Source organism: Somniosus microcephalus, chromosome 26 (assembly GCF_052327205.1).
Source record: "Somniosus microcephalus isolate GS21.2 chromosome 26, FLI_Smic_1.0, whole genome shotgun sequence".
In the NCBI taxonomy this organism is placed as follows: domain Eukaryota; kingdom Metazoa; phylum Chordata; class Chondrichthyes; order Squaliformes; family Somniosidae; genus Somniosus; species Somniosus microcephalus.
Window position 1 is genome coordinate 12,225,631 of NC_141012.1, and position 18,606 is coordinate 12,244,236.

Consider the following 18,606-nt stretch of genomic DNA (forward strand, 5'->3'; position numbering starts at 1 on the left):
AGGGACCGTATGGCCTACTCCTGCTCCTAATTCTTATGTTCTTATCATAGAATGATACAGCACAGAAGGAGGCCATTTTGGCACATTGCACACTCAAATGCTGTTGATGCACAGGTTTACAGTGTAGTTTAGACTTCTAGGGATCTATTTTGCTGTTGAGGAGGTTGGGCAACCAGTAAAAAGCATATACACTGTCAAGCCACAACTGCCAATCTTTCAATATATTCTAGGCCTACAAAAGGATTCTGAAAAAGCCTCACCCTTTCAACATCCTACCAGTAAATTGCTCAGATGTTTCAATGACCCGTAATCTTACAAACCTTATCTGAGATGAATGGCTTCAAGCAATCAGCAAACTGCTGAAGCCTTTTTTCTCTTAGTTCCAGTACGGCAGCAATAGATTTCAGGTCCATTACAGCTAAAGCATGGCCTTCTGCTTTGTCGCACAAGATTTTCATGTCACTGTTGCCATCTTCCGTCAGCACCTGCTGAAATGCAAGTCATTAATGCAAATCGTTATTCTAGAATTGCGCTAATCCTATCATCGATCCAACAACAAACGTACATAGTCCGACAGCATAGCAGTTAGTGTGCCCACTTCACACTGCTGTGGCGATAGATTTGATTCCCATCTGTGATGAACTCTTAAGCATTGTATTCAGACTGGTTACCCGGTGAGGTCAACTTATGGATGTATTGGTGTACCCAGTGCTTGGATAACTCTGGTCTTGGCAGCCATGTGTGGGGCCATATTATTGGGCCACCACACTATTGACGACTGCTTTGACTTCAGTCTAGCATTGTTCAAACCAATGGACATCAGGAATGATGACATGGCGGAAGGAAAAATGAGGAAAGTGCCTCTTGTAAATGAAACGTTAAACCCAGGCCCCGTCTGCTCTTTCAGGTGGACGTAAAAGATCCCATGGCACTATTTCGAAGAAGAGCAGGGGAGTTATCCCTGGTGTCCTGGGGCCAATATTTATCCCTCAATCAACATCTAACACAGTTTATCTGGTCATTGCTGTTTGTGGGAGCTTGCTGTGTGCAAATTGGCTGCCGCGTTTCCTACATTACAACAGTGACTACACTTCAAAAAGTACTTCATTGGCTGTAAAGCGCTTTGGGACGTCCGGTGGTCGTGAAAGGCGCTATATAAATGCAAGTCTTTATTATTTTTCTTCTTTCTTGCAGGTCCTGAGTCTCTGCTCAAAGGTTGCTCTCCCAGTACTTTAGCTTCGCCATAAAAACAGAATTACGTGGTTGAGCCCAGAGACTGGCCCCTCTAGATCTGAAACCAGATTCCTTAAATTAAATAATCACCTCATAATCAATTGTTTTTTTTTTAAATACTGAAAACCCAGGCCATTCAGCCAATGGAAATCAGACTTTAGTCGGCTCAGATCTTATATCGGGTTTGTGAGAGGATTTTAATTTTAAATGCTCTGGAGAAGTATAGCTGTTGTGTATGTCACTTTAAGGGAATAACTGGTCTCAGACTGCAGTACCGGCAGTCACCATCCCTGTATAAAAGGCCCTGGCAGGCTTCTGTAGTTTCAGTTTCCAGATTGTCTCCATTCAGTAAAGACTTGTTAAACCAACTCTTGCATTCCGTGTCTCCATTAACACATGGATTTAATACTGGCGACGAGTAAGAAACGAACTTACCTGCAACTTGGCAGCACCTCAGACGACGTTATTGAAGGTCGAAGCCAGAAAAGAAAAAAAAATAATCCAAAGAAACTCGAGAAACGGGCGTCGACTGTGGGCAACCGCCCTCCAAATCATCGGATTGAAAACTTGCAGGGGAGACTGTCAAGAGCCAGGCTTGGTTCCCCAGTCTGTGGTTTCCCAGCTAATCGGGCTGGTGGCAGGTAGTGCACTGATCCTTCCTGGGCTGCGGCGGGCTAGAGCTCGATCGGGTGGCTCTGCAACGGGGCCGGGCAGCGAGTCGGGAAGCAAAGAGAGAGAGAGAGGGTGGAGCACACAGGGCGCGGCCGGTGCTTCACAGCCGGGCAGCGTTTGGACCTAAGAAGAGGGAGGGAAGTGTCCCAGAGGGTCCGCTCCACGACGGGAATGGTTAAAAATAAAAATACCGCGGAGAGCGGCGTTGACAGCAGCGGCAGCGGCGGGAAAGCGCGGGAGGCACCATCTTAACTCGGCGGGGAAGAGGAAAAGCGCGGGAGACGCCATCTTAGATTTTCAAGATGCCAAAGACTGGCGATATCACTGCCTTCGATAATGCAATAGAAGACTGGACCACGTATGTGGAAAGAGTCGAGGTATATTGCGAGGCAAACAAAATAGCCGAGGGGAAAAAGGCATCGGTATTGCTAAATTTAATGGGCGCAAGAACGTACGGCCTATTGTGGGACCTGATTACTCCAGCCAAACCGAAGGCGAAGAGTTTTAACGAAATTGTTGCTATCCTACAGGAACACCTAAATCCTACACCGCTGCTGATAGCAGAAAGATTTAAATTCCACAGGAGAAATCAGCATAAAAATGAGAGAAATGCTGATTACCTTACGGAACTATGCAAGCTATCAAAGCACTGCCAGTTCGGAGCAGGACTGGCAGATACCTTACGGGACAAATTTGTCTGTGGACTCCTGAGTGAAGGAACACAGAAGAGGTTACTCTCAGAGAAAGAGCTGACGCTAGATAAGGCTTTCAGCGTGGCAGTATCGTATGAAGCAGCAGCAAGGGGAGCTGCGGAAATACAACAAAAGCCACAGGAATACGGCACCCACGAAATGACACGGGGATTTGCAAAATGTTATCGCTGCGGCAGAACAAACCATGACCAGAAGGACTGCTGGTCCAAGGACAAAATATGCAGGCAATGCGGAAAGATGGGACACATTGCACGAGTTTGCAGGTCTGAGAAGAAGACCAACGACAATAAAAAGGCTACTAAGGAACCGTACAGGAAAGTACAAAAGATGACGGACAGTAGTTCCGAAGACCAGATGAGCGATAATGAATCCGGGAACAAGAGACTAAGCTGTCTCAAACTTCACAATGTAATCGCAAAAGAGGATCACCGAATCATTTGGGTCACCCTCACGATAGCAGGGTCTCAAGTCGAAATGGAATTGGATACAGGATCAGCTCTAACCGTTATGAATCGACGAGACTACGAGCGGCTATTCTCACACATACCCTTGAGAGAGACATCCATTGTCTTGAGGACGTATACGGGGCAAAAAGTATACCCCAGGGGAAAAATAAGGGTGCCTGTCGAATACAACGGCAAGAAAATACGGAAATTGTATCTCTACATTCTGCAAGATGGTGGACCACCGTTATTGGGACGTGAATGGATCAGAAAGATAAGTTTAGACTGGCACTCCATTCAGGCACTGACGGTGGCTGGTAAAAAGGATGACGCCAAAGAGGTATTTCAACAAGAACTGGGCACTCTTAAAGGCGTAACCGCCTCGATAAAAATAGAGGAGAATGCAATTCCCAAGTTTTTCAAAGCAAGACCGGTACCATATGCAATTCGCCCAGCCATCGAGGCAGAGCTGGAGAATCTGGAGAATGCAGGCGTGTTATCTAAGGTAGACTGGAGCGAGTGGGCGACACCCATTGTTCCTGTCATGAAGAAAACGTTAAACAATAAGTCTGAGGAGCCAAGGAAGGTTCGCATCTGTGGGGACTTCAAGGTGACAGTGAACCCAGTCCTTCACACAGTACAATATCCTCTTCCAAGGATAGAAGATATCTTTGCCTCACTATCCGGAGGGAAGCGTTTTACAAAAATTGACCTAGCGCAAGCATATTTGCAGATGGAGGTTGAAGAATCCTCTAGGAAGTATCTCACGATAAACACTCACAAAGGTCTTTACCAGTATAATCGACTGGTATTCGGAGTAGCATCAGCTCCGGCGATATGGCAAAGAGCGATGGAACAAGTCCTGCAAGGGATTCCGAGGACTCAGTGTTACTTGGACGACATCCTAGTGACAGATGAAGATGACAGTGAACACCTTGCCAACCTAGAGCAGGTGCTCACTAGACTACGTGAACATGGGCTACGAGCCAATCGCCCCAAGTGCGAGTTTTTTAAGAAACAGATATCGTATTGTGGCCACGTGATTGATGAAGAGGGGTTGCATAAGTCCCCTGACAAAATTGAAGCAGTAGTTAAGGCTCCAGCGCCTGAAAATGTGTCACAACGGAGGTCATTCCTCGGATTTGGTGAATTACTACCATAAGTTTTTGCCGAATTTGTCCACAATTCTGCATCCACTGAACGCCCTACCATGAACGGGAGTAGCATGGAAATGGAGCAATGAATGTAAGCGGGCCTTTCAGAAGAGTAAGGACCTAATCACTTCAAGAGAAGTATTGGCTCACTACAACCCATCACTACCGATAAGCCTGGCGTGTGATGCGTCTCCCTACGGCATTGGGGCGGTACTGTCACATAAATTCCTTGATGGTTCTGAGAGGCCGATAGCTTTTGCGTCACGCTCGTTAACTTCAGCCGAGTGTAACTACGCCCAGATTGACAGAGAGGCCCTCAGCCTGGTGTGGGGGGTGAAGAAGTTCAATCACTACCTGCACGGTCAGAAATTTACTCTACTAACTGATCATCAACCTCTCATCTCCATTTTCAACCCTCAGAAGGGCGTACCGATAATGACGGCACAACGGCTACAGAGGTGGTCCCTTTTCCTAGGGGCACACCAATATGACATCGAGTACAAAGGAACTAAACAGCATGGGAATGCTGATGGATTGTAGCGCCTACCGTTGCCGACGGTGGAAGAAGAACTGGCAGTGGATCCAGTGGAGTTATTCCACTCGACTATTGTCGAATGTCTCCCTGTGACGAATGCAAACATAGAAAAGGAAGCACGAAATGACCCGACACTCTCCTGGGTCTATGATTTAATGGTGAAGGGATGGCCAGCACATGGCGAACCACTGCTGCCAGCATTCTCGCCGAGAAGAGAACAGCTGTCAGTGTGCAGAGGAACCTTGATGTGTGGATCCAGAGTAGTAATTCCACCCAAATTGAAGGATAGAGTGCTCAATGAGCTTCATGAGGGTCATCTGGGAGGGGTAAAAATGAAGAACTTAGCCAGAGCGTTTGTGTGGTGGCCGGGATTCGATAGAAAAATCAAAGAGATGACCAAGAGCTGTACAGGATGCCAGAAGGTCCAAAACGCCCCACCACAAGCCCCTCTACATCCATGGGAGTATGGGAGTGGCCCTCATCTCCATAGCAAAGGGTGCACATTGATTTTGCTGGTCCCTTTATGGACTCGATGTTTTTAATTGCGGTGGATGCACATTCAAAGTGGCCAGAGGTAATAAAAATGTCCTCAACCACCACAGAAAAAACTATCACAGTCTTACGAACCATATTCGCCAGGAATGGGCTGCCTGAACAGATTTGCTCTGACAATGGACCACAGTTTGTGGCTGAAGAGTTCCGGAGGTTCTTAAAGAACAATGGTGTTAAGCATTACACATCCGCCCCATATCATCCAGCCACTAATGGATTGGCCGAGAGGTTCGTTCAAACATTCAAGAAGGCTATCAAGGCAATGTGTAATGAAGACATACCCCTACAACACAAGGTGGATAACTTCTTGTTTGCCTACCGGAATGCAACACATGCGGTTACCAACCGAACTCCAGCCATGATGTTCTTCAATCGAAGACTACGATGCCGCTTGGATTTGGTTAAGCCAAACGTCCGAAGAGATGTGGAGAACAGGCAGTTTCAGAATATGAATGAAAGGCCGACCAGGAGTTTTAAGATAGGTCAACCAGTTTTGGCCCGGGACTACCGCACAGAGAAATGGCAGCCAGGAACGATCTGTACACGGCAAGGACCTCTAATGTATACCGAGGACGTCGGAGAAAGCATTGTAAGACGCCATGCTGACCAGATTCTAGAGTCACTGGAAAACCTCAACTTCACACCACGATCTGATACACCTGGCGATGAAACCGAAGTACCAATTGCATCTACCGCAGAATCGGTGATATTGGAAGCAGACGAACCAAACAACGACATTGATCCCGACTCAACCTTGCCAGAAGAACCTGATATCCCAAAGAGGCGTTATCCAGACAGAATCAGGAAGCCTCCTCAAAGACTGAACTTATAATTGCTTAACTTCAACTAATGTATCTAGCAACCGTAATTGTAATTGTAATTAGTTATTATTTAGTTGTTAAATGAATCTTATGTACTGTTTATCTAAAAGGGGAGGAATTGTTGTGTATGTCCCTTTAAGGGAATAACTGGTCTCAGACTGCAGTACCGGCAGTCACCATCCCTGTATAAAAGGCCCTGGCAGTCTTCTGTAGTTTCAGTTTCCAGATTGTCTCCATTCAGTAAAGACTTGTTAAACCAACTCCTGCATTCCGTGTCTCCATTAACACATGGATTTAATAATAGCCAGTGAGATATACAAACCGCTATGCTGTAGTGTGGTGCAGCCGCCCTGAGATCCCGCTGCTTTTGTTCAAGTCTCTGCTCCAGCAGGATGTACTGGCGAAGGTGACGCAGTAATTGGATACGGTAAACCACGCTTCCAGCATCACTTCTCCCATCGCCCGCCCTTGCTTCTGTGATTATTTGTTCCTCCTCTAACTGCAACTAAACATGTGAGAGAAATTGCAAATCATAATAAGAACAGAAAGGCCAAACAAGCATGTCCCTTCTGGGTAGAGCTCAATCCCACCAACAAGGCTTCTCGCCACAGCCCTCAATTCCTACTCTCTCTCATTATCAGTTGAATCCATGTATACTGTCTGCTTCAGTGGCCTATCCCATTAGTCTATTACCTTTCGGGTGAAAGAGTTTCACCTGCTGTCACTCCTTTCTCCTCATTTCTAGCTTGTGCCCCCAGATATTTCGAACTCTTCACCACAGTGGACAATATAACCTGGATCTCCTCAGTCGATCTCCCTTCATAATCGTGAAAACATCAATTAGGCCACCTCAAGGTCTCTTTACCAAAGAAAACAAGCCCAACTTCCGGGATACTTTATGTTGAAACTGGAACATCAGTTCTCTTTCAAAATGGCAAGTCCCAATTAGAAATCCTAGTGCAACGTAGTTACATTCTACAGGGCAACATAATATGCCCCGAATTTCCTTGGATTTTCTGCCACGGTGCCAGCGTAGTTTCAGCGTGTGGACGCACGTGAACGGCGTTTCCGCCACATTTCTGGTGAGGTAGTCCCAGAAACTCCGAGGAAATTCAGGGCCAATAGATAGTTTGTTGCCTGAACATACAAAACATGCATTTTCCACGGGTACTTTTTTTTTTACACGCAAGTTAAAAAGTACCTGTTCCTCTATAAGATGCTCTCGTTCCTTGTTTTGTAGGGCAAGCTCTTTCATCAGCTCTACCTTGTATTTTGTGTCCAATTGCAGTAACGGATCCTCTCCACTGATTCTCTGATTAACAGGTAGGTCTTCATTTTCCTTCTACATTTAAACCAGAATTCAGGGTTATTAAACGTTTTCCCATCACACAAGTTGTGTATTTGTGGCATTTTCAGCTTTTTTTTCTAAAATTCAGGATTTCCAGTGCTTGCAGTTTTTTTTCTTTCTTTACATCACCTACATTAATACTATTACTCTTGCACGCAGGCAGTGTTTATGTGAGTACTGTCTAACCTGTGCTCGCTGATCTACATTGGCTCCCGGTTAAGCAACGCCTCAATTTTAAAATTCTCATCTTTCCTTTCCAATCCCTCCAGGGCCTCGCCCCTCCCTATCTCTGTAATCTCCTCCAGCCCTTACATCCCTCTGAGATATCTGCGCTCCTCTAATTCTGGCCTCTTGAACATCCTCGATTTTAGTCGCTCCACCATTGGTGGCCGTGCCTTCAGCTGCCAAGGCCCCAAGCTCTGGAATTCCCTCCCTAAACCTCTCCGCCTCTCTTTCCTACTTTAAGACGCTCCTTAAAACCTACCTCTTTGACCAAGCTATTGCTCATCTGCCCTAACATCTCCTTATGTGGCTCGGTGTCAAATTTTGTTTGATAATCGCTCCTGTGAGAAGCATCTTGGGAGGTTTTACTACGTTAAAGGCGCTATAGAAATGCAAGTTGTTGTTGTTATAATAATAGTTATCAAAATGAAAAATGACTTTGTTTGTGGAGGGAGTGTATCTTTCCAAGGGTTAAATGATGATCATTCTTACATGTAGAATGTTCATCCTCAGTTTTTCTGCTGCCGTTTTCCGTCGCTTTCTCTCTTCACTCTGCACCCGTAGGAGATTCGAAAGCCTTCCGACATGTTCCTCCTTCAGGCACCTCCCGACAGTCAAAGCCACTTGCTCCCCTCTCACCCGACCTTGTCTGCTGAGAAGTTGGGAAACAGCTTCACCTGAAGTCTGCTGCGGAGAACGGACAAAACAACACGGAGAGAAGCCTGCCGCACACTTTAAGAGTTTCAAAATCATTTTTACATTTTAATCTCGGGATGTGGGCGTCGCTGGCAAGGCCGGCATTTATTGCTCATCCCTAGCTGCCGTGAGAAGGTGGTGGTGGGCCTTCCGCTGGAACCGCTGGTACCAGTTTGAAATGATTGAATGGTTTGCTAGGCCTCGGCAGTTAAGAGTCAACCAGATTGGTATGGGACTGGAGGCTCTCCAGTGGAAACCAGGCGAATGGGAGTTAAAATCCAAGCGTTACACTTGCCACTCATTTCCCGGCCATGGCTATTTTAAGGCTGCTTTTTTTCTTGGGCGACTGAAACATCTGCCTGACTCAGATATATGCCCTCTGAGTGTCATATTTGTCTACTGAGCAGTGCATCCTGTTCAATATAACCCGATGGACATCCAGCGGAGATTCTGGTAAGGCAAGTGATAAGCTTATTTTTGTGGGGCTCAGAAGAGCAGGAGTGCTCCTCCGCATCCCACAAAGAAAGTTGGGTTATGCTGCCGGCCTGGAGTCACCTTCCACTCAATGTGGCCCTTCCCACCGCGACCTACGTGTCTGTTGGCCTGGTCGCCGCTGGGCGGCTGGTTTTGGTAGACCCGAAGCCGGCGAGCTGCCTCTGTACCCCCGTTTCAGGCGAGCACCTAGCCAACGGGATGGTAATAAGGCCTGGCTGTTAAAATAGACCAGGCCTCTCACTGCAGCTCCCAGGTGGGCCGCCACATGGGAGTTAAAATTTCCCTCAGAAAAAAATCTTCTCCTATGAGTTTAAAAAACATCTTTCAATCATAGTTTTGAGCGAGAGGTATTTTGTAGGGAGAAAACATTTTGTCAAGTATTGTGTGTAATTGTACCTGTAACGTATTGTAGGTATCTATACTTTTATACACATGGGTGTGCTTCCTGATTTCCTGCATCACTAACTTTGAGGCCTCCAGTGACCATTCGTTACTTTGCTGTGTCTCGGATTTTTGGGATGTAATTCCGTCCTCTGAGGCCACACACTGTGCGACCGGATTTTCCATTTGGCTCTCATTTGGCACAGACTGCAAGGGTACATCCTGTGGAGAGATCAGAGAGTAATGCACAGACCTGTGTTATTGAAAGATGGTTCCAATAGAGCCTGTAAGGCTGCTATCTACAAAATTGATCAAGTGTTCTCAGTTGGGCTTAGTTAGTGGCACTCTGGCCTCTGATTCAGAAGATTCCAGGTTCAAGCACCAGTACAGACTTGAGCACATAATCTCGGCTGAGGTATCAGTGCAGTACTGAGGGAGTGCTGCATTGCCGTAGGTGCTGTCTTTCAGCTGAGGCATCAAACTGAGGACCAGTCTGTAAGTTCAGGTGCATGTAAAAAATTCCATGACACTTTTTGAAGACTAGAGTTTAGAAGAATGAGAGGGGATCTCATTGAAACGTCTAAAATTCTGACAGGGCTAGACAGACTGGATGCAGGGAGGATGTTTCCCCTGGCTGGAGGGTCTAGAACGAGGGGTCACAGTCACAGGATACGGGGTAGGACATTTAGGACTGAGATGAGGAGAAATTTCTTCACTCGGAGGGTGGTGAACCTGTGGAATTCTCTACCACAGAAGGCTGTGGAGGCCAAGTCACTGAATATATTTAAGAAGGAGATAGACAGATTTCTAAACACAAAAGGCATCAAGGGGTATGGGGAGAGAGCGGGAATATGGTATTGAGATAGAGGATCAGCCATGATCATATTGAATGGCGCAGCAGGCTCGAAGGGCCGAATGGCTGACTCCTGCTCCTATTTTTCTAAAAGCAGGGAGTTCCCCCAGTGTCTCGGCCCCAACATTCCTCCCTCAACCAATACCATCAAAAAACAGATCAACACTTTCATCTAATTTGCTGTTTGTAGCAACTTGCTGTTCACAAATTGACTACTGTGCTTGCTTAATATCAGCAGTGACTGCTCTTCAAAACTCTTAGAGGGCGTGACAGGGTAGATGCTGAGAGGTTGTTTCCCATGATTGGAAAGTCTAAAACTAAGGGCCATAGTCTCAGGATAAGGGGTCGGCCATTTAGGACTGAGATGAGGAGGAATTTCTTCACTCAGAGGGTGGTGAATCTTTGGAATTCTCTACCCCAGAGGGCTGTGGATGCTCAGTCATTGAGTATATTCAACCCTGAGATCAATAGATTTTTGGACACTAAAGGAATCAAGGTGTATGGGGATAGGGTGGGACAGTGGAGTTGAGGTAGAAGATCAGCAATGATCTTATTGAATGACGGACTAGGCTCGAGAGGCCGTATGGCCTACTCCTGCTCCTATTTCTTATGTTATGTTCTCATGAGTACATGGACTAAGATTGAGCTCATCCATTCATCTGTCTCTACTGCCTCCCCTGTCCCTTTGCCCACTAAGCAAAACCCCCTCAAGGCTCCCCCATCCCTAGCCCTGAACCCATGTATCTCTCCAGTTGCTCGCCCATCTCGCCTCATGCTTTCTCCAAGCTCATCTCACCCATGATACCCACCTCCTGCTCCCTTGAACCCATTCTCACTAAACAGCTGACTATGCAATTTCCCTGCATGGCCCCATGCTAGCTGACATTGTTAATGTTTTTCTCTCCTCATGGCACTGTCCCCCTCCTTTTCAAAACTGCCGTCATCATCCTTCTCCTCAGAAAACCCACCCTTGAGACTCCTCTGTCCCTGCAAACTGTTACCCAATCTCCAATCTCCCTTTCCCTTCCAAAGTCCTTCAACATGTTGTCACCTCCTAAATCCATGCTCATCTTTCCCATCATAACTTGAATCTTTCCAGTCAGAACTCTGCCAAAACCCGAACCAAAGTCACAAATGATATCCTCTGTGACTATGATCGTGACAGTAGTGCGTTATGGTTCCTCGTCCTCCTCAACCTCTCTGCAGCCTTTGACACCGTCAACCACACCACCCTCCTCCAATGCCTCTCCTTCATTGTCCAGTTCAGTGGGACTACCCTCACCTGTCTCCGTTTCTCTGGAGTTCCTGGCGAAGTTGCAGTGGGAGAACCCCGGTGGAAATTTGACCCCAGGAAGTCCCAAGTATAGGTGAATCCCCAGGACTTTCCCTATACACACACATTTACTTTGCAATTCTCTGACCTGTTGGTGCTCGATCTCTCCATAGATTTCTTGGAAATCAGTGACCAACAGCTTCAAGCTGCTCATTATGTCTTCCTCCGTTTCTAGAATGTTCTGGGGTATCACCAGAGCAGGGTCCAGTCCTGCTTCCATTAGCTCTGCGACATGCCGGTCATACAGCGCCTGTTTTGATATTCTGCGCCGTTCAACCAAATCTGTCAGCACTTCCTTCAACTGGTCAGATGTTCCTCCATCCTCTTCTCTCTGTTGCTCGTGTAGCTAATTGAACAGCAAGAAACATCTTTAAGTTCTTCGTTTACCTTATTAGCCCCTAATGTTTTGGCTTCTTTCATATCTTGGGGCTTCTGAAGATTGAGTTTCATAGAATTATCGAATGGTTACAGCACAGACGGAGGCTATTCGGCCCATCGAGCCTGTGCCGACTCTCTCTGTAAGAGCACTTCAGCTAGTCCCACTCCCCCGCCCTTTCCCCGTAGCCCTGCAAATTTTTTTCCTTCAGGTACTTATCCAACTCCCTTTTGAAAGCCACGATTGAATCTGCCTCCACCACCCTTTCAGGCAGTGAATTCCAGATCATAACCACTCGCTGCGTAAAAAAGTTTTTCCTCATGTCGCCTTTGGTTCTTCTGCCAATCACCTCAAATCTGTGTCCTCTGGTTATCAACCCTTCCGCCAATGGGAACAGTTTCTCTCTATCTACTCTGTCCAGACCCCTCATGATTTTGAACACTTCTATCAAATTTCCTCTCAAATTTCCCTGCTCTAAGGAGAACAACCCCAGCTTCTACAGTCTATCCATGTAACTGAAGTCTCTCATCCCTGGAACCATTCTCGTAAATCTTTTCTGCACCCTTTCTAAGGCCTTCACATCCTTCCTAAAATGCGGTGCCCAGAATTGGACACAATACTCCAAAGGATTTTTTTTATACTTGCTCTCAGGATGTGGGCGACACTCGCAAGGCCACAATTATTGCCCGTCCCTACTTGCCCTGACAGAGAGGTCAGAGTGGGAGTGGGGCGGAGAATTAAAGCGAGAGGTGACTTGCCATGGTGGGATTAGATCTCCTGACATAACAACAGAAAACGCTGGAAAAACTCATCAGGCCAGGCAGCATCCGTGGAGAGAGAAACAGAGTTAACGTTTCAGGTCCCAGGCCATCTGTTGAACAGAGAAACCAGATCTTCATGGAAGTCCTTCTGAGTAGGACTGCCAGTGCAGAAATGGGTCCCCATGGCCCCTTAAAGCGCAGCAAGGTGCTCTCAAGCCACTTCCAAGCGTTGGCCCCTTCTGGCCTGTGCAGCTTCAGGTGAGTGAGCAGCAGCCTGGTGCTCCTGTTGCTGATCCTGCTGTTCCTGCCGCCTCTGCTGCTGGAGATCCTCTAATGGCAAGAAGGGAAGGAAAAAAGGCGTCCCATGCTTCTCGTAGATGCCTCCACTGAGGAAGCGCTGAGTGAGGGTGGCGAGAGGAGCTTCCCAGGAGATCGTATTGGAGAAGTGTGTGAGGCTCCAACCTTCCACAGCTGTGCCTAAGCCTTGAAGAAGTAGCCCCAAACCTGCAACAACAAGGTCCTTCAACATACAAGTGCTGTCCCTTTAAATCGCAGCTTCTCCGATTGACCTGCAGCTGCAAGCAAGCAAGCCAACTGTTTTCATGCCAGGTCTCATCACCGGGGTTCCCCACAGGCGTGTTTCACGTGGGGAAAGCCCCAAATTCGCAACGGCCCCGAAAAATCTACTTCAACAAGGTAATAATTGGTCTTTAGTGTTCCGACGATCAGTCCCGCCAGCGGCGGCCGGGACTGAAGCAGGTCACGGAGAAATGGCGGTCCGAAAGTCGGACGGGGCGGGGAATCAGGCGGGGGGGGTCGCGACCCGCTTTTTCGCGAAAATCGGCCCCCGACCGCCTGGAAAGCCACCCGATGGCTGGTAGAAAATTGACCCCGTTAACTCTGTTTCTCTCTTCACAGATGCTGCCTGACCGGCTGAGTTTCTCCAGCATTTTCTGTTTTTATTTCAGATTTCCAGCATCTGCAGTATTTGCTTTTTTATTATTTTAATCTGTTGTGGTCAGTGAATTGGATTCCATTGGGATAGATTTTCAATTTGTTGAGCGGGCGTAAAACTGGCGTGGATTTTACCGCCTGTTACAGAAACCTCTTGATTTTTATTTCTATTCAAATCAATGGAACTTCAAATCAGTCAGGTTCTATAATGGGCGGCTGATCTGCAACGTCAGTTTAATGCCCAGGCAGCAAGTTGAACATCTAACACATTGCGTTGTAGCATAAATGCAACGTTAAATTGGTAGCATGAGACTCGGGCTCAGAATGATGCCGGGGTTTAGAGGGTTAAATTATGAGGACAGGTTCCATAAGCTTGGCTTGTATTGCCTTGTGTGTAGAAGATTGAGGAGCGATCTGATCGAGGCATTTAAAATATTACAAGGATTCGATAGTGTCGATACAGAGAAACTAGTTCCTCTGGTGGGAGAATCAAGGGGACATCATCTTAAAATTAGAGCCAGGCCATTCAGGAAGCACTTTTTTCACACAAAGGGTAGTAGAAATCTGGAACTCTTCCCCCCCCCCCCCCCCCCCACCCAAAAAGGCTGTGGATGCTGGGGGACAATTGGAGCTTTTAAGACCGAGATTGATAGAATTTTTGTTGGGTAAGGGTATCAAGGGATCTGGAGCTAAGGCGGGTAAATGGAGTTAAGATACAGATCATCTGTGATCTAACAGATAGCGGAGCGGCTTGAGGGGCTGAATGGCCTCCTCCTGTTGCTATGTTCCTATGCATAATAGCAGCCCAAGGTAACCCCCCTTCAAATTAGTACTTTTAAAAACACAATGGGGCCAATTTTCTGCCAGCCATCGGGCGGCTTTTCATGCGGCCGGGGGCTGAAAATTGGCGAAAAAGCGGGTCGGGACCCCCCCCGCCTGATTCCCCGCCCCGTCCGACTTTCGGACCGCCGTTTCTCCGTGACCCACTTCAGTCCCGGCCGCCGCTGGCGGGACTGGTCGTCGGAGCACTAATAAGCAATTATCAGCTTGTAGAGGCAGTTTTTCCGGGGCCGTTGCAACTTTGGGGCTTTCCCCACATCAAACCCGCCTGCGGGGAACCCCGCTGCTGAGACCTGGCATGAAGCTTGCCGGCTTGCTTGCTGTCAGCTGCAGGTCAATCGGAGAAGCTGCGATTTAAAGGGACAGCACTTGTATGTTGAAGGACCTTGTTGTTGCAGGTTTGGGGCTACTTCTTCAAGGCTTAGGCACAGCTGTGGAAGGTTGGAGCCTCACACATTTCTCCAATGCGATCTCCTGGGAAGCTCCTCTCGCCACCCTCACTCAGCGCTTCCTCAGCGGAGGCATCTACGAGAAGCATGGGACGCCTTTTTTTCCTTCCCTTCTTGCCATTAGAGGATCTCCAGCAGCAGAGGCGGCAGCAGCAGAACCAGGAACAGCAGGATCAGCAACAGGAGCACCAGGCTGCTGCTCACTCACCTGAAACTGCACAGGCCAGAAGGGGCCAGCGCTTGGAAGTAGCTTGAGAGCACCCTGCTGCACTTTAGGGGGCCATGGGGACCCGTTTCTGCAGTGGCAGTCCTACTCAGAAGGACTTCCATGAAGATCTGGTTTCTCTGTTCAACAGATGGCCAACGCTCCTCAAGAGATGTCATTCTCTTATGAGTACTCACCATGTTTTCCGTACCCTGGCGAGTTATCTCCTCCATGGAGCTTGCCAACCTTTCCATGGTGATGCGTTCCTGCGCCAATGACTCCACAAAGGCTCTGCTCATGGTCGCTATGGACTCCTCCATTCGCTCCACACTCGCAGCAACCCTGGAGACAAAACCTGCCAGAGACTCCTGCATCTGTGCATGGAGATCCATCACCTCTTCTCTTGCGGATGGACCCAGAGGCAGAGGGTCGACATGCAGCGCAGCTGAGCTGAGCTGGCAGAGTCCTGCGCCCTCTGACGAGGACTCTCCACTGCTGTCCCTGTCTCCAGAATCTGCTGAGGCTCACTTGTGAGCTGTGAAACACCAGGTGACAACACTACTCTATGTCCCGAAGGTCCCCCCGAGGTGTGAGTGCCTGCGCTGGTGCTGGGTGCGCTTACATCTGCTGACGCTGTGCCCTCAGAGGTTGGAGCTTCCTCTGAGGAGTCTGGCTGCACAGCCTCTTCCTCCTCCACAGTGAGGATGGGGGGCTCTGGTTGGTACTGTGGGGGGGTAAAGGAAGGAGTTAGAGATGTAATGCCAAGGTTCTTCTGGTGACTCCCAGTGAGTTGGCATCTGCTGACACCTGCATCCATGCAGCATTGGTCTCAGTGGGAGGCCTCTTCCTCCCTGACCTAGGGAAGAGGACCTCCCTGTGGACCCTAACCCCATCCAATAATGCCTGCAGTGAAGCCTCGTCGAATTTGAAGGCAGCTCGGGGTCTGGCACTGGCCACAGCTGCTGCAAGTTCCTCTGCCATTGTGCAAGAGTGGTTGAGAAGCCTGCAGAGGTGGAGAAGCTTGCTGGACACTTTGAAAGCACCACGAATGATGACATCATACTGTGGGGATTTCTGACTCGAATTGGACAATTAGCAAAGCTTCCCACATGCTGGGAATTAATTGGCCACTTGAGAGAAAATTGCGTGGAGCTGGCTGACACTTTATGTGTGTCAGAAACCCCACATTCGGGGAAACCCGACCATTTCCCACACAAGCCGAAAATCTGGGCCAATGTTACCTGAAGTACACAGGGAGAATACTTTACACTGAAATACTCCTCTTGGCTCATACCCTCTCCTTTAGGGGGAGCTCTGTGATAAGAAGGGCAGGAGCTAAAATACAATCAGGGAAAATAGCCAGAAAATAAAGATTGTCAAATAAAATGAACTGTAACTATTTTGTGCATCTTAAAGTGAGAAATGACAAGTGCAGAACAAGAAATATCATTTATTAGCTGGAGTAGGTGCTTTGTTTTATACATATGGTCGAGTCTCAAATAGCTCCAGTCTTTGGAGGATTCTACCTTTTTATCGGTGTACTGATTTGGAAACACAGTGAAGTATACATTTGGCTTAAGCTCCAAGCGTGCATCTTACACGCTCTTCGACCTCCCTGGATCCTCACTGTGTTGCAATCAAGAATCACTGCACTGTGGGGGGGGGGGGGGGGGGGGAATTTTAACCTCCAGGAACGGCTGGGTTTGTGCCGGGTGGGACATTAAAATGTTAGAAATCTGAATCCCGACCCTGTTCCGTCTCCAACCCGCCCAGTTCTGGTTTTAACGGAGGCGGGATGGGGCGGGCAACCAACCCAGGAGGCGGATTGGCAATGTAATTATGATGAGGCAGCGTGCCTCATATTTAACCACCATTTCAAAATTAACCCAGGCCGGCCGATTTTTCAGGGCCTCGGGAAACCCAGCAGCTAAAGGGAGGCGAGGACTGCTGGATCCAGGAGGTAAGTGCCTTTCCACTTACTGGCTGGATCCAGTTTACCTGCTTCACCCACCCCTCACCATCGGACACCCCCCCACCCTTCTGATCACCTCCCCCACCCACCACATCCCCTGAGGCCTCCGATCTCCCCCCACGACATAGAAACATAGAAGACAGGAGCAGGAGTAGGCCATTCGGCCCCTCGAGCCTGCTCCGCCATTCAATGCGATCATGGCTGATCATCCAAATTCAGTACCCTGTCCCTGCTTTCTCCCCATATCCCTTGATCCCTTTAGCCTTAAGCAATATATCTAACTTCTTCTTGAATATATTTAATGAATTGGCCTCAACCGCCTTTTGTGGTAAAGAATTCCACAGGTTCCCCACTCTCTGGGTGAAGAAATTCCTCCTCATCTCAGTTCTAAATGGCTTACCCCTTATCCTTAGACTGTGACCCCTGGTTCTGGACGCCCCCGCCATTGGGAACAGCCTTCCTGCATTTGTCTGTCTAGTCCTGTTAGAATTTTATAAGTTTCAATGAGATCCCCTATCATTCTTCTAAACTCTAGCGAGTACAAACCAAATCGACCCAATATCTCCTCATACGTCATTCCTGCCATCCCAGGTATCAGTCTGGTGAATCTTCACTGCACCCCCTCCATGGCAAGAACATCCTTCCTCAGATAAGGCGACCAAAACTGCACACAATACTCAAGATGTGGTTTCACCAAGGCACTGTGCAAATGCAGCAAGACATCCTTGCTCCTGTACTCGAATCCTCTCACTACGAAGGCCAACATACCATTTGCTCTCCAGATCGCCCCCGAGGCCTCCGATCCCCTCCTCCCACCTCTCCGCTTATGGCCTGGTGCTGAAGGCCTACCTGCCTGATGACCAGCCAGCCTCTCAATCGGTCTGGCTGTGGCCGGGAAACAGAGACAAAAAAAAAATGCTAATCAGCTCCTGCCATTAAATTTGGCAGGACCGGAGGGAAACCCACTCTTCTGGGTTTCCCGAACTCAAAACAGTACTCCCGCTCCCTCCCCACCTCCGAGTTAATATCCAGCCCAATCTCTCTTTATTCCCAGTCCCTCAAAATGGTGCAGTTCCTTGGGGGGAAAATTCAGTTGTTTGCGCCTCCCGTTAGCACCTTAAGAGGGCACCAATTGGGGCGCAAAGCAACTAGCGCCCGGGCGCGGCGATGTTTGTGCCGCTCGCGAAATTAATTAGACATTTTGCGGCGGCGCTAAACACTACCGCCATGATCTCCTGCACCGGCAGATTGTGACGTCAGTCGAGTGTGCAACGCCCCGGTAGCGCCCCGGACCGGATATTGAGTGGCGCCCCCGGCCTTACCGCCTGCTGCTAGTAACGACAGGTTGAGGGTAGCGTTATGCTGTCAGAAAGGGACTGGGGGAGCGCTATTTAAAGGCGACCGCTTCCTGCCTTTTTTTGTCGGTGACATTTTTGCACCACGCATTCTGAGAGAGAGAGAGAGAGAGACTTCTGGAGAGATTCAACGCTGTGTGAAGGAGTTTTGAGTACTGAGCAGCACTTTGCAGGTTTATTTTGATTTGCCCTTCCTTGCTTTGCTAGCACTCTGATGTAGCACCTCGCTCCTCGGCGTTTGTG

The 18,606-nt window shown here is 48.3% G+C and overlaps 1 protein-coding gene and 1 long non-coding RNA gene across 2 annotated transcripts in view; both read right to left on the reverse strand.

Moving 5' to 3' along the window:
• The window catches only part of LOC147100294 (uncharacterized), a 270,850-nt gene that overhangs the window by 18,485 nt on the left and 233,759 nt on the right, over nt 1–18,606 (reverse strand). The gene's annotated exons all lie outside the window — the stretch shown is intronic.
• Nucleotides 327–7,459, reverse strand: LOC147100296 (uncharacterized). The gene is made up of 3 exons (XR_015073706.1): nt 7,325–7,459; nt 6,446–6,628; nt 327–485 (listed from the first exon to the last, which is right to left on the reverse strand). It is a non-coding gene; the product is annotated as an uncharacterized LOC147100296 (long non-coding RNA).